The sequence below is a fragment of the Coptis chinensis genome, chromosome 8 (assembly GCF_015680905.1).
Source record: "Coptis chinensis isolate HL-2020 chromosome 8, ASM1568090v1, whole genome shotgun sequence".
NCBI classification, from domain to species: Eukaryota; Viridiplantae; Streptophyta; class Magnoliopsida; order Ranunculales; family Ranunculaceae; genus Coptis; species Coptis chinensis.
In genome coordinates this window covers 84,546,486-84,559,071 of record NC_141463.1, presented here as the reverse complement: position 1 = coordinate 84,559,071, position 12,586 = coordinate 84,546,486, and the positions used below count along the sequence as shown (strand labels likewise).

Below are 12,586 nucleotides of genomic sequence, written 5' to 3'. Positions count from 1 at the left end.
TTTAGCTTTTTTATTGTATACTATAATGGTAGTCTTTTTGCGAAATAAAATTGTGTGTTGACGTGTACACTAGTACTTGCTTAAAATTATAAAATTATTAGCATATGAGTCACTGAGTGCCCCAGGTGAGGTAAATTCCTGGCTCCGCCACTGTCCATGGGTAAACAAACGCCTTAAAAACTATGGAAAAGGTGGACTACTCTTATTTTCCTTTCCTTTCCATAGTGTTTCCATCATAACAAACATACTCTTAAAGGTCTAAGTGGAGAAATACACCTTGTTGAAGGCCAACTGCAACCACAAATATTTCAAATAATAAATGTTTTTCACAAAAGTAACGTGAACGAAGAAGAAGAAAGGGTTTTTATTTTTTTTCTAAAAGAAAATGACATTTTAGCCCCCGTTATTTGTGGTCCATTTTCTTTTATTTGTTTGGTTTTCTAGAAATAGATTTGGCCATTAGATTTTGTTTGATCTGAGGGTCGGCTGGGTATGTCAAGATAGTATGTCGACGTAGCCGGCCCGTATATATATATTCTATAGAAAAATGTGGTGGTTGAGGAATAATAATTTTGGTGTATGTCCTCTGGGTATTTTGGTAATTTCACTGCCTATTGTGGGGGTATTTTAGTCTTTTCACATCTGTAGGTGTCTCGATTTCTTGAATATTCATCACTTGGAATTTCTTACACCTGTAGGTGTCTCGATTTCTTGAATATTCCTCACTTGGAATTTCTCACTGTTCACCTTTCCTGCAATTTCTCATTGTTCGTCTCCCGCTACTATTCACACGTACATGAATAGTAATTGATTTCTCAATCTCGAGAGGATGGGCTAAGAAGGAACTAATTCCGTGGGATTTGTTTGTTGAGTGGAATCCAAATACAACTATACCGATATATTGTCACACTAGGTATAACCCGTGTCTACGACACGGTTTGTTATGAGGTGATTATCATGTTGTTTGTGGGCATTAATTTTGGTACACCCTAGCATTTTCAAGTGTGTGGCCTATGTGGGAATGTGTAGACAGTTTATTTTGAAGTGGTTGTTTATTTTGTGGATGCCAGTATGTGGTGGTGTCTCAGACCAAAACATTGTGCCCTTTGATAGTTGGAGCCTTTGAGGTATTTACAATAAAAAGTGGATATGGTTATACAATTTCACTTTTTCAAAATGCATCTACTCTTTCACATTTGGTTTCAAAGTTAAATTGTAATGAACTAAAAATATGAATATTGATATATGCAAAATAATTTGGTTACTCAGACATGAATGATAGTTGGGTACATAAATTGTACCTAATCAATATTATAGTATATCCATAAGTTACTGGAAAAAAAAAATAAACAAAAACAACTGAAAGTCAATTCAGGAAAAAATTGACATGGACGTTGTCCTCTACCACACCTTCAACACTTTTTTGTGACCTTGTTCATTACTTCATATATAGTCATATGAAACATTGTCCAGTACATGAATCATGGAAAAATGTTACATAATCACCCCTGCTTTCAAGATAATCTTCTAATTTTCAAAATAAAATTACACTGAGTAGTCTGAGCATATTGTGAACCATATTCTCAAGTAAAATGACACTCACATAATCAAACAATATATATGAATAAACTACTTGATTATTAAGGCAAAACCTTAGGACTATAAAAGGAAGTTTGTTTAGTTGTTTTCAAGGCTATCCTAGACCTCATTGAAATCTATTAATTGCAGCTTTGTCTTCGTAGCCTGGACCTCATTGAAATATTGAATTAGCGGAACCAGTTCTTTACTATTTGCATGTGTTCAAATATGTTTACTCAAAGTAAAATACTACATACCATAATAATGTTGCAAACATACAAAATAATAATAATAAAAAAACATTCCTAAATTGACCATTGATAAAAAATAATTATGAAGATTCATCATGTCTTAACTTTCTTTGGTAACTGAGATAACAAAGCCACATCGCCAAACTGAGCAAACGCTTCAACAAAAACAGACTACGGTGGCATCGAACACATGAGTGTACTTCTCAAGTTAGTTATCATGCAAAACCTTTGTTAGATATATCTACTGAAGTTTTTACCCAAAACCCTGAAAATTCAACCCCAAAATTAATAACATTACAAAGTCATTCCACCATTATTAATAGGTTAATCCCCATTGAAACACCTCTACTTTTACAGAAAAACATGACTAAAATATTATGTAAAGTTGGTATTTCTTCAGCACCACCACAAATCTGGCATGATGTCCACTGGCTCACATAGGACTGGAGCACAGGTCACGACTGTTACACCCTCTCTTTTATAAATGAAACAATTTCACCCAAGAAAAGATCAAAATTAAGTAGCTTGAGTAACAAATAGTATGTGAAAAGTGAGCTGGGAACACTTTCCAACATATTTACCTTTTAATTTCTAGTTGTTAATTTCAAAAGTCAATTAGGAAGTCCAATGAGGTCAAGTCCACACAGTCCTTCACACCACTCCTTATAAGCATCATTTGCACCTGGAGAAGGTGGCATTTGGCGTTGCACATACACTCAAAAAACTATCCATGTCCAGTGAATTTGAAGTAGCTAAAAAGCTAAACTTAATTGTCAATTTTTCCAATATAATCGCAACCGAGTATATTTAACACCTCGGTGACCCTTGGTTTATAAAAGTAAGATGGAGCACATAGTTTGCATCATCAGTTCTCAATATTGTACTGACAATCGAGAACACCACGAAAACAAAATATATATGGAAACCTTGATTCCTATAATGGTCTTTATGAAATGTACGTAAGCAGAAAACAAAAAACAATCTGCATAAGTTCATTAGTTATCCAAGTTGAACGATGCAATCTAAAATCATTTCACAACCTGAAATAAGGCTTGCACAATTTCATTCAAACTAAAATAGCTGTAATCAAAATGAAAAAAATTAATGGAAATGAAAACTTACCAAACGCTGATCGAATTTGTTGAACTTGTTCAATTGTAGAAATCAGAAAATAGAAAACCTGCCAAGTGAATTGGAATTGTATCGTTAATAAAAAGAAAAAGAAATTTCTAAGTCTTTGTTCTATTAGCAAAAGTTTAGTGTGCATATTGGTTTGCCAATGGCAATCGATATGATGTTCCATTGTGATTCTAAATGTAACCTAAGGCTCCATCACTCCCAAACAAATACTTTTGTAGAACTATTATGTGCATATACCCATGAATGGCAATTGACATTGTTTTTCTTAGCTTCTAGACAATTATAAATTTTAAATTGGATCCTACCCGAAAAATCAAATAATCTTCTGGCAATTATTGAGCTGACAATGCCTTACAAAACTTTTGATATTCAATTCAGACAAATGAGACAAATTTTCTACCAATTTCAATTTGCCTTTGGCATGCATTCAACCTATTAGCGAATGCTCCTTCGACAATTTAATATTTAGAGTGAGTAGATCAATTAAGCAAAATTCAAAGAAATTAAAACTTTCCAAGATTAAAAGCACAAGGAACCTGAGATAGGTGGATTTTTCTCAAATATAATTGTCGATACCTGATTCCCATAACAATTACAATCCAATCAGAGACATCTCACATTTCGTACAATCATTTGAAATTAAAACACAAAAAAGTTAAGAAATATTTTAACAATAACATAATTGGCTTCAACCCATTGATGTGAGGTCTTCAGAACTGAAACCAAAGTACTATATAAAGCAAAACACACATGCATACACAAATTAAAACGTTCTCTGTAATAGTACTATATAAAGCAAAACACACATGCATACACAAATTAAAACTTTCTCTGTAATAGTGGCAAGAATTCATTATGTTGGAGCTTGCAAGACTGCATGAGGACTCCCAAGCAATAGTGGTGGTTTGCTTACCTAGGTATAACCCATGGCTTCAGCATAGATGTCACAATGTTATTCATTTTACTACCCCTCAAGATTGTTCAGTGTTTCTTGACCAAAAAAAAAAACATACTCACTATAACTTGTACAATTTAGTGCAGAACCTGTTCGATATTGAGTGATTAGGAATGCATGGTGGCAGGAATGTACGTACATCCCTGTGACCTGACACCCCATATGCATCTAAACAAATTCGTACATTTGGCCATCCCCATTGAACTGAGGTGATGTTGGTTCCATTGAGTTGACCAATGAATAACCATTAGCTAGATTTTTCATTTATCGATAGATTAACGTAAATAGTAGTTAATCATGCCTTTATCAATATGCATTCACAAACCCCTGATAACATGCATAGGGAACATGAATAGGAATGAAACCTACTTGTTAAAGTAGTACATGCAGATGAAGCAAAATTATGATTCGTTACCTTGAGATATATGTCGATTGACAATTGCCACATAAAGGCCATCGTCTAATGGCCTCCCATAGTCAGGTACAACTGCGGCCAACAACAAATTTTGGTTGTTTCAAGTTAATGTCAGAGGTAGCTTTTGCAAGGTTGCCATTAATAATCTTATTTGCTACCATTGTGATTGTAGTGAGAGATGGTGAGTTGATCAAGTTGGTCATCATCTGCACATCACAGAGAGGCCCCACTAGTCACATGGCTTGAAAGATCACTTCTCATTGTGTAGCCAAATATCATTTTGTATGGCAACCTTTCCATCTCCTCTGTAGTCAGTATCCATAGGTTGGTTGCCATCTGGCCCCAGTATAGTTGGTACCCTTTGAATTCTTTGTTGTAGCGCCTGTATCATCAAAAATAAGATAAGGTAAGGTATAATTAAAGCAAGAAGCGGTTCACTTCAAGTTCCTAATAGCTAGAGCTAAAACAAATCACTTCTACTCTCAACCTATTGAACCCTTCTTTCAGTTTACTTTGCAACTCTTACAACCTTGAGAGATGTACTCACTTGTCATTCTCTTCCTTCCTTAGGAAAATAATTGAAGCAGTCCATTTGCTACAAAGAGCCAAAATAACTCCACTTATGATATTGCCAATTTTTATGAAGATAAAATGAGATGAGAAAATGAAGACATTTCAAAAGATCCTCCTATGTTTCCATAAACATAATAATGCATAAACAGTGACATCAAGAAGAAAATTGAATGATGCCAAAAATCCGTAAAAGTGAACGATGCATGAAGAAGAAAAGAAATCAAGAGTACAACAAACCCACAAACCCTTAAATTTCATAACTTGGTTTTTTCAAGATTCAAAAACATGCATTGAATAGCGTTAGAAGCCCCATTCAATCTACAATGCTCCCTCTATGACTGTTTTTATATGTACACTCATTTCCTAATTAATAAAAATAATACATTTTGCGCTAAAATAAAGAAGATGTAGATATAAAAAATAGAGATCGAGACAAAGCACATACCAAAAGGAATCTTGGAATGGACCATTTAAAAGGCTTGGTTATATCTGGGAAGTGGGAGCTACACCTCATTTAATTATGAGCCTTTATCCAAGCAATTTTGATGGTGAGAGATGAATACATGTGTTTTAGGTACCTGCATCAAAATGACAACGGGAAAGACAATAAATGTAACTATCAAAATTACAATGGGAACTTGGTATGATGAACTGTACCTTGACCATACAAATCACATTATACAATTTGAGTCTAAGAATCTAGGTTCATATAACAAAATTGAGAAAATATAGTTCCTTATCAATGACCTGTAAGAAAAATAGCAAAAAATGTAGAGCATGAACATTCATATACTAAACAAAAGGAGAAGTTAAATCCACCCATTGAACATGAACACAGAAATTTCCTTTGACCTTTTGAGTATCAAAAAGCTATACTTTGAGCTACAACAAAAATAAATTAATAAGCAAAAGTGTCAAAAACTATTGTACCAGGCATTTAGGTTTAAGCTTGGTCAGTAAAATTTGTTGCAATTAGAGAAGTTCAATAAGACCAGATTTTTGCTAGCTGGCAAATCCAAAAAGGTTCATACCTTGCTTGAGTGATCTTCATTCTTTGCATAATTAGTTAGTCAGAAGCAAGTTCTTCCGGAAAGAACCTCCTCCATTCAATTTTTGTCATCGTTGACGATTAAACAATCAATGTTTTTCCAATTATTCCTTCTTTAAAAACTCACTGATGAAAATCTATCCTTCCAACATCAAACATAACCAATTAAAAAAAAATTGATTTAAAACGATCAAATTGCAACCAAATTTTCAAGATTTTATTTCACCAAATCAAACCGAACGAAAATCGAATCTATTTGAGCTTAAATCGGATCTGAAATTACCTAAGAGCTGCGTGAGGATGTGAGAGGCGAAATTCAGTTTCACTCATGTCCTTTTGTAAAATGAAGAATTGTGTGAAAGCTTTCTTTAAATTCTTTAAATTTTTCTGTTTAAGTAGAGAGAGGAAGACGTGAATTGAGTGGAGTTACATATACTCTTGTAAATCAGAAATGTTTTTTCGACTATTTTATAGTAAAGCCCCACGGCTGAAGCCTTTTGGAAACGCCTTAATTACCGTACTTAATTTTATTCATTATTATCAAACTGAAACCTGGCCTCCTCTCCCGTCATTTTTCTTTTATTGATACGTTACTCTTTTGATTGGTTTTCATAAGTGATTGGCCAAATATTTAGAATATCCTTTTAAGAGGAGACTTTAAAAGTTCTTAGGAAACGTATATCACCCATATAAACCGTAGCCCATCTAGGCCTAAAGCCCTGTTTTTTTTTTAACCTTTTTAGGAATTAAATGAATTAATGTTAGTAATTTAATGCTTTTAGGAATTAATGATTTTAGTGATGTAGAAATTAACTCACGTGTCCCCCCAGCACCATCCAACTATGATTTTAAAGTGATTTTAAATGTGTATTAAATTGATCTGTTTAAATGTGTGTATGAATTGAATAAAAATTATGATTTTTTTAGCCCATTATATTTTTATTAATTGAAATATTAAATACATTAGGCATCCAATGTGTGCAATGAATTGTATTAAAAAAACCCTCTCATTAAAAAGGTCTACACAAATCCCTATGCACATCTAACTCAGATCCCAAGACGATCCCGACGATCCTTTGTCTTCCCATTTTGTTTTATTATAATAGATATAATTGAACTAGGTGAGATAGGACCGTTTGATATATCCACACCCTAACTTAGTCTTCAAAGGAAATCCACAAGTCCCGACCCCATCTTTCTCTCTGTTTTTCCATTCAAGAAAATAAGAATTAAAAGCTAGAGAACCAATAACCCTTTTTGGATGCAAGCGGGAGGTCTTGATTTCATGTCAGTAGCTATCCATAAGCTTATTAGGTGGAATCCATTTCAGGTAAGGTGAGACATCTCTTTTATCTCTTTTTTAAAGCATGAGGTAGTGTATAATCTCTGATAGTATTTAATCCATTCCGAAAATAGTAAAAACAGTCTTCTGTCTTCAAAAGAATGTGAAGGCTAATCCTTTAGAATGCACCAGCTATCTTATGGATTAACACCCTAACTAATTATCTAAAACTCAAACTTTTAATCTAGCTTCCTCTGTACGGTCCACTTTACCTCTCATGTGATAAAGAGTATAGAACAACTAAATTAATCAATTAATAGCAGCCGCCATCAGACTATACATCCTCATATACTAATCTCAATTAAAAACTCACCAAGAGAGGCAAGAGAGCATTAGCAATTGCATTAGTCTTTTGGAGCAAATAAAAGATTTGCAGTCTCTATGGTTCACGATTTCTTGCCGCGTTCTCTCTGTGTGTCTTCTATGTGATTGTTATCCTAACGAATGAGCACTACTATTCCATTATACACGAGTTTCCAGCATATATCTTAAGAATCTTTCATTTTCTATAGACCACTTTCTATATATTTCTATATATAGACCAACTCCCAGCCTTCTGTTATATATTTGAGGAAACAATATGTTTTACGAGTTTAGTATTGTTTATATTAACTTATTTTTTTGGTAGTTAGTTTGGTTTTAATTTTAGTGGTGTTTGTATTTAATGAGGCGATTTGTGTGTGTTCTTTTGGCCACCATATAATTCAGTTGCACTCAATGGAGAGCTCTGCCCAAGAGAACTCATTAGTACTTAATGACGATACAATTCATGATCATCGAGAGCGGCAGCGTCAGAGAAAGAGAAACCGAAGTTTTGTGCTTGACGGAGGCAGTTCCAAGTTTCATTAATTACATTGATCAGTCTCCGTTTCCAACTATTAATTACATTGATTAGTCTCTGTAGAAGTCATAAAACGGAATTATGGTCCTGAGGTTGATGTATGGAGTGCTGGACTAGTCCTGTACATCCTACTTTTTGGGATTCCACTTTTTTGGACATGTTAATTGGTATTCTCTAAACTATACATTTTCACATTATATATGGTGTTTTGTGACTTGGGAAAGTACAGTTAGCCCCTATAGATCCGATAATCTATGTTGAAAGGTCCTAATATGATTATATATTGAAAACGCCCAATATGTTCGAATGGGCAAAACAATGCACATATACTAGCAATTAATATTATGCTGCAGTTGCCAAATTCGGCTTAGTTCTTTTGCTGCTGCTTGACCCCTAAATTAATCAATAGATAATTTCATCTCTAACACATTCAAAGGTTTACATAAACTAAAAAAGGAGTTACACAGGCTATCATCCATTGTGTCAGAGATTTTAAAAGAAATCCTTGGCGTAAAGTTTCCGAGCCTGCTAGGACAATTAATTGACATGCAATTTAAACTATCTACAGATATAAGATCTGCGACAATTAAACGAAAGAGAAACAAGTCAGCACTTTTTGGCGGAATTATATACTTTTTACTGTACAACTATTTGGATTGGACAGTGTGGGTGGAAATCTTATGTTACGTTGCGAGAAACTGCAGGACCAATATTCATGCGTGCCCAACAACTTAAAAGAACAAGGGAGCTTCTCACATTTTTTTGGTTACTAGCTAATAGCTCATTTAGGTTTGATTATTTTTATTTATTTTATTTTTGTTGTTGTTGTTGAAAAAAAGTCGATCCGAGTAAAAACATTTTGAATGAAGAAAAAAAGTTGTTGTCCATTGTTGCACATCCCCAAGTCAATTTTAATTAAGCGTGAAAATGCGTCTCCTACTCTCTTCTTAGATTCAATAGGAAAAGAATTGCGGAGCCTGAGCCTAAGCCTGTGATGAGATTATATACAGAGACAATTGATGGATCTTTCATAAAATCCAAGGAGAGTGCATTAGTACCATCAGGATGTAGATCCAGAATCTGGGTCCTGTCAGGCCATGGAGCTATTGGACTATTTGGAAAGTGTACTTGCTAATGAACCTGTTGTTGTTAAGAAAGGGGCAACATATTGTCGAAGTTAAGCCACAGGTCTTCTTATATAAAAGTGTTATTCTTTCTCATTTAGTTGCTAAGTGTTTGTTGTAAAAATTGTTTGTTGGTTTGCAGGAAATCAGTATAACTTTAGTTGCAAAGAAAATTCTCTTTACATTAATTAGCAGTGGGAATGCATTTGATTTTCTTATGTGCATTGGAGATGACAGATCTGATGAGGACATATTTGAAGCTATATCAAGTGCAACTTTTAATCGAGCAGTTCCAGAAATCTTTGCATGTACAGTTGGGCAGGAGCCGAGCAAGGCTAGATACTATTTAAATGATATTACTGAAGATGTGAGGATACTTCAAGGACTTGTATCTACTTCCTGTCAGAAGCCAAGATATAGTTCTCATACTCAATTTGCTTTTGAGAGTGTTGCATGAAATACACCCGAATCATAAACTTTTTGTTCTTGAGTTGCATACAAGTGCGATGATGTCGATATAGTATGGATTAGACCACATGCCCGATAGTATACCTTAGATTGTGTACTTGCATGTCCTAGGGGAAATGTGTTGTGCGAAAACGTAAGAGTAAGGTTGTTGTTGATAGTAACTTAATTGGATACTTTATGAGGTGTTGTTGGTACAATTTTGCTACAGTGGTTATTTTGGAACTGTTTTGGCTGAGTTTAACAAAGACTGCCTGGTTTTCATAATGCAATGTCATTTGAAGCAGATCATTTTGGCCGCTCATATTGGTTGGTACTTAGTGTGGGTCAACAAGTGGATGTTGTAGGCACTAAGCAGCAGTTCAATTTAGATTTTATAGCAAAGAACAGGTTGCAACACCACTCTGCATAACCCACTCATCGAGCGTGCATGTTTGCTAGTATATATATAAGCTCATGCATATTCTCTCTTCTCGCCATATAGCTATATTTTCCAAACTGAGCAATATTAGAGACTCCTAAAAAAAAAGGTTAATAATTAGTAACACCTCCCTACATTTGTTTAATTCTCCCTCTACTATTCTTATATTATTATGATCTCCCCAAATTCTAATTTTATAAACAAATAATAATGAAATATAGCAAAACAAAATAACCAAAAAAGTTGGATATGTTTTTTTTAATTAGAATTTCTTGGTTTTGTATTCCTTCACTTAATTTTAGAGTTCCGAATTATTTTGCTGCACCCAATTGATTTGCTACATGTTTGATTTTTTATTTGACTTTGTGTTTGAAAATTTGAAGTTCTAAAATCTAATTACTTCTACTAATAAATTAGTTTGACGGTTAATAGCTGCGTCGGAGCTTTAAATTTTGTGTAGTAAAAAAACCCATAGATAATCGTGTGGTTAGTATCTTTGGCCAAAAGATTTTGATCATACTGTTGTCTGTTTGAGTACTGATTAGTTGCCCATCGATGCTACAAAACATATATTGAGTTTGGATTTGGTCTTTATTCTATTATGTTTCATTGTTATTTTTTAAACTTTTGCATTTTTTACTAGTGATTTGTGAGGAATAGGTGCTTCACATGTACGGCATGGACTTGATTGATTATTTGACATTACCTGTGCAACAACTTCTCTCGGCTGTTCAATAAGACGTTTGGGATCCAATTGATTGAAACAACAGTGAAGGTACTCTTATCAGTTTTTTGTTGTTTACCCTATATTGGTTAAGATTAGTTGGAACTTTTTTAGTGATAAAGATGTAATATTGGTACCTCAACCGTGCTATATATCCAAACCATTTTATAACGAGAAAAATATATAAAAACCCAAGTTTAGCCATTTGCAAATAAATGTTCAATAGATTTGCTTTTCGTTTTTCATTCAGTAGATAACAACAGATGGTTGCAATGGAAATCAAAGACTTTGGTAGCGAAAGACACGCATTTACTTAATATCAACTTTGTAGGTATGAGCAATGTTACAAATTTGTATGTTGATTGTTGATTTTGCCTTAATTTATGTTTTGATGCAAAACGAAGTTGGTATGCGCATTTGGTTTGGTGGGGTTGAGATAAATTACCTAATATCATGTTTCTTTTTTTTGTTGACTCCCCCATCCTCTTCATCAGCAATTCTTATTTTTCGAAGTCTCACATTTAGTTCAAAGTTTGTTCAGCAACCTTGAGCCATTTCTTATTTTCCCCTCTTTTAATATATTTGTTTCGGCATTTTTTATGGTTTTCTGAAATATTTTCACGGGGTTTTGAGTTCTCTGAGAGTGCATGATTTGGGGATTTCTTTGCAATTTTAAGAGCCAAGTTCTGTGTTTTTTTGACACTTTCGATCTTCTTTATGATATTGAGTTTTTAGGAATTGCAATGGGAATTTGTGTTGTTCAATGTACGACTAAAGGTAAACAAAAACACACCATCTACATTCTCTTCTTTTAACGTTAATATAGCTTAGTGTTAACGATAAGGTAGGTTACTGTCGTAAATCCCATATATTGTCTAATGTATAAAAAAAAAATGGCTATGATGAAGACCTTTAAACAATATTATATTGGATTTACAGTTAAATTATTCATTTTGGATAACTCAATAAGTTGTTTGTGTAGAGAAAAAAGACGTTTTTCTCTCTCTGGTGTGAAAGGCGCGACCCGCGCTCTATTTATGCCTGGACAAGGCGCGACCACCGCTCATGCCTTTGGCGACCTCCAGTCCTTAAAACGACCCAATCACCGATTTCAGCATGAAAAGACTGTTTCGGAAGTTTTTTCTGTAACAGTATAAATATAGGTTTTTTCTGTAAAAACCTAACTTAACCAAAACCAAGAAAGAGAGAGATTATAAGAGAGCAATTCTTTGTGAGTTGAGTGTTGATTCTTTGTGAGTGAATTGAGAGAATTTGTAATCTGTTACTCTGGACATCTAGTAAGGCTTGGAACTCGCAGTGTGGACGTAGGCAAATTGCCGAACCATGATATATCTCGTCTTGTGGTTTGTTCTTTTTTTACATTAATTGTTTTACTTTAGATACTTGCTTATTTGATATTGAGAAGTGTTGGGATTACTTTGGAGGGTGTTAAAGTCTTGTCTAGTAAGAAGGATCAATCTTTGTGTAGGATTGATCTATTTGTTGTGGATAATATTGTTTCCGCATTGTCCAATTCACAACAGTTTGAGTGGTAAATGAATACACTCATTTCCACTTTTGCTTTGCATTTGTTTGATAGGCCACTTCTATTAATTAGTTGCACTGATTATATTGAAGAAAAACATAATTGATAACAAGATTTGGGATAAAATTGTCAATTAGAAAATAATGTTGTATCTGTTCTCAAA

The 12,586-nt window shown here is 34.0% G+C and overlaps 1 long non-coding RNA gene and 1 pseudogene across 1 annotated transcript; both read left to right on the top strand.

Annotated features, from left to right (window-relative positions):
* Positions 1-7,072: 7,072 nt before the first annotated feature.
* LOC147483699 (uncharacterized) lies at positions 7,073-8,762 on the top strand. Its single transcript, XR_015205092.1, has 2 exons — positions 7,073-7,295; positions 8,011-8,762. It is a non-coding gene; the product is annotated as an uncharacterized LOC147483699 (long non-coding RNA).
* A 478-nt stretch (positions 8,763-9,240) lies between these two features.
* LOC147483698 (putative alpha,alpha-trehalose-phosphate synthase [UDP-forming] 10 pseudogene) lies at positions 9,241-9,724 on the top strand (annotated as a pseudogene).
* Positions 9,725-12,586: the final 2,862 nt, after the last annotated feature.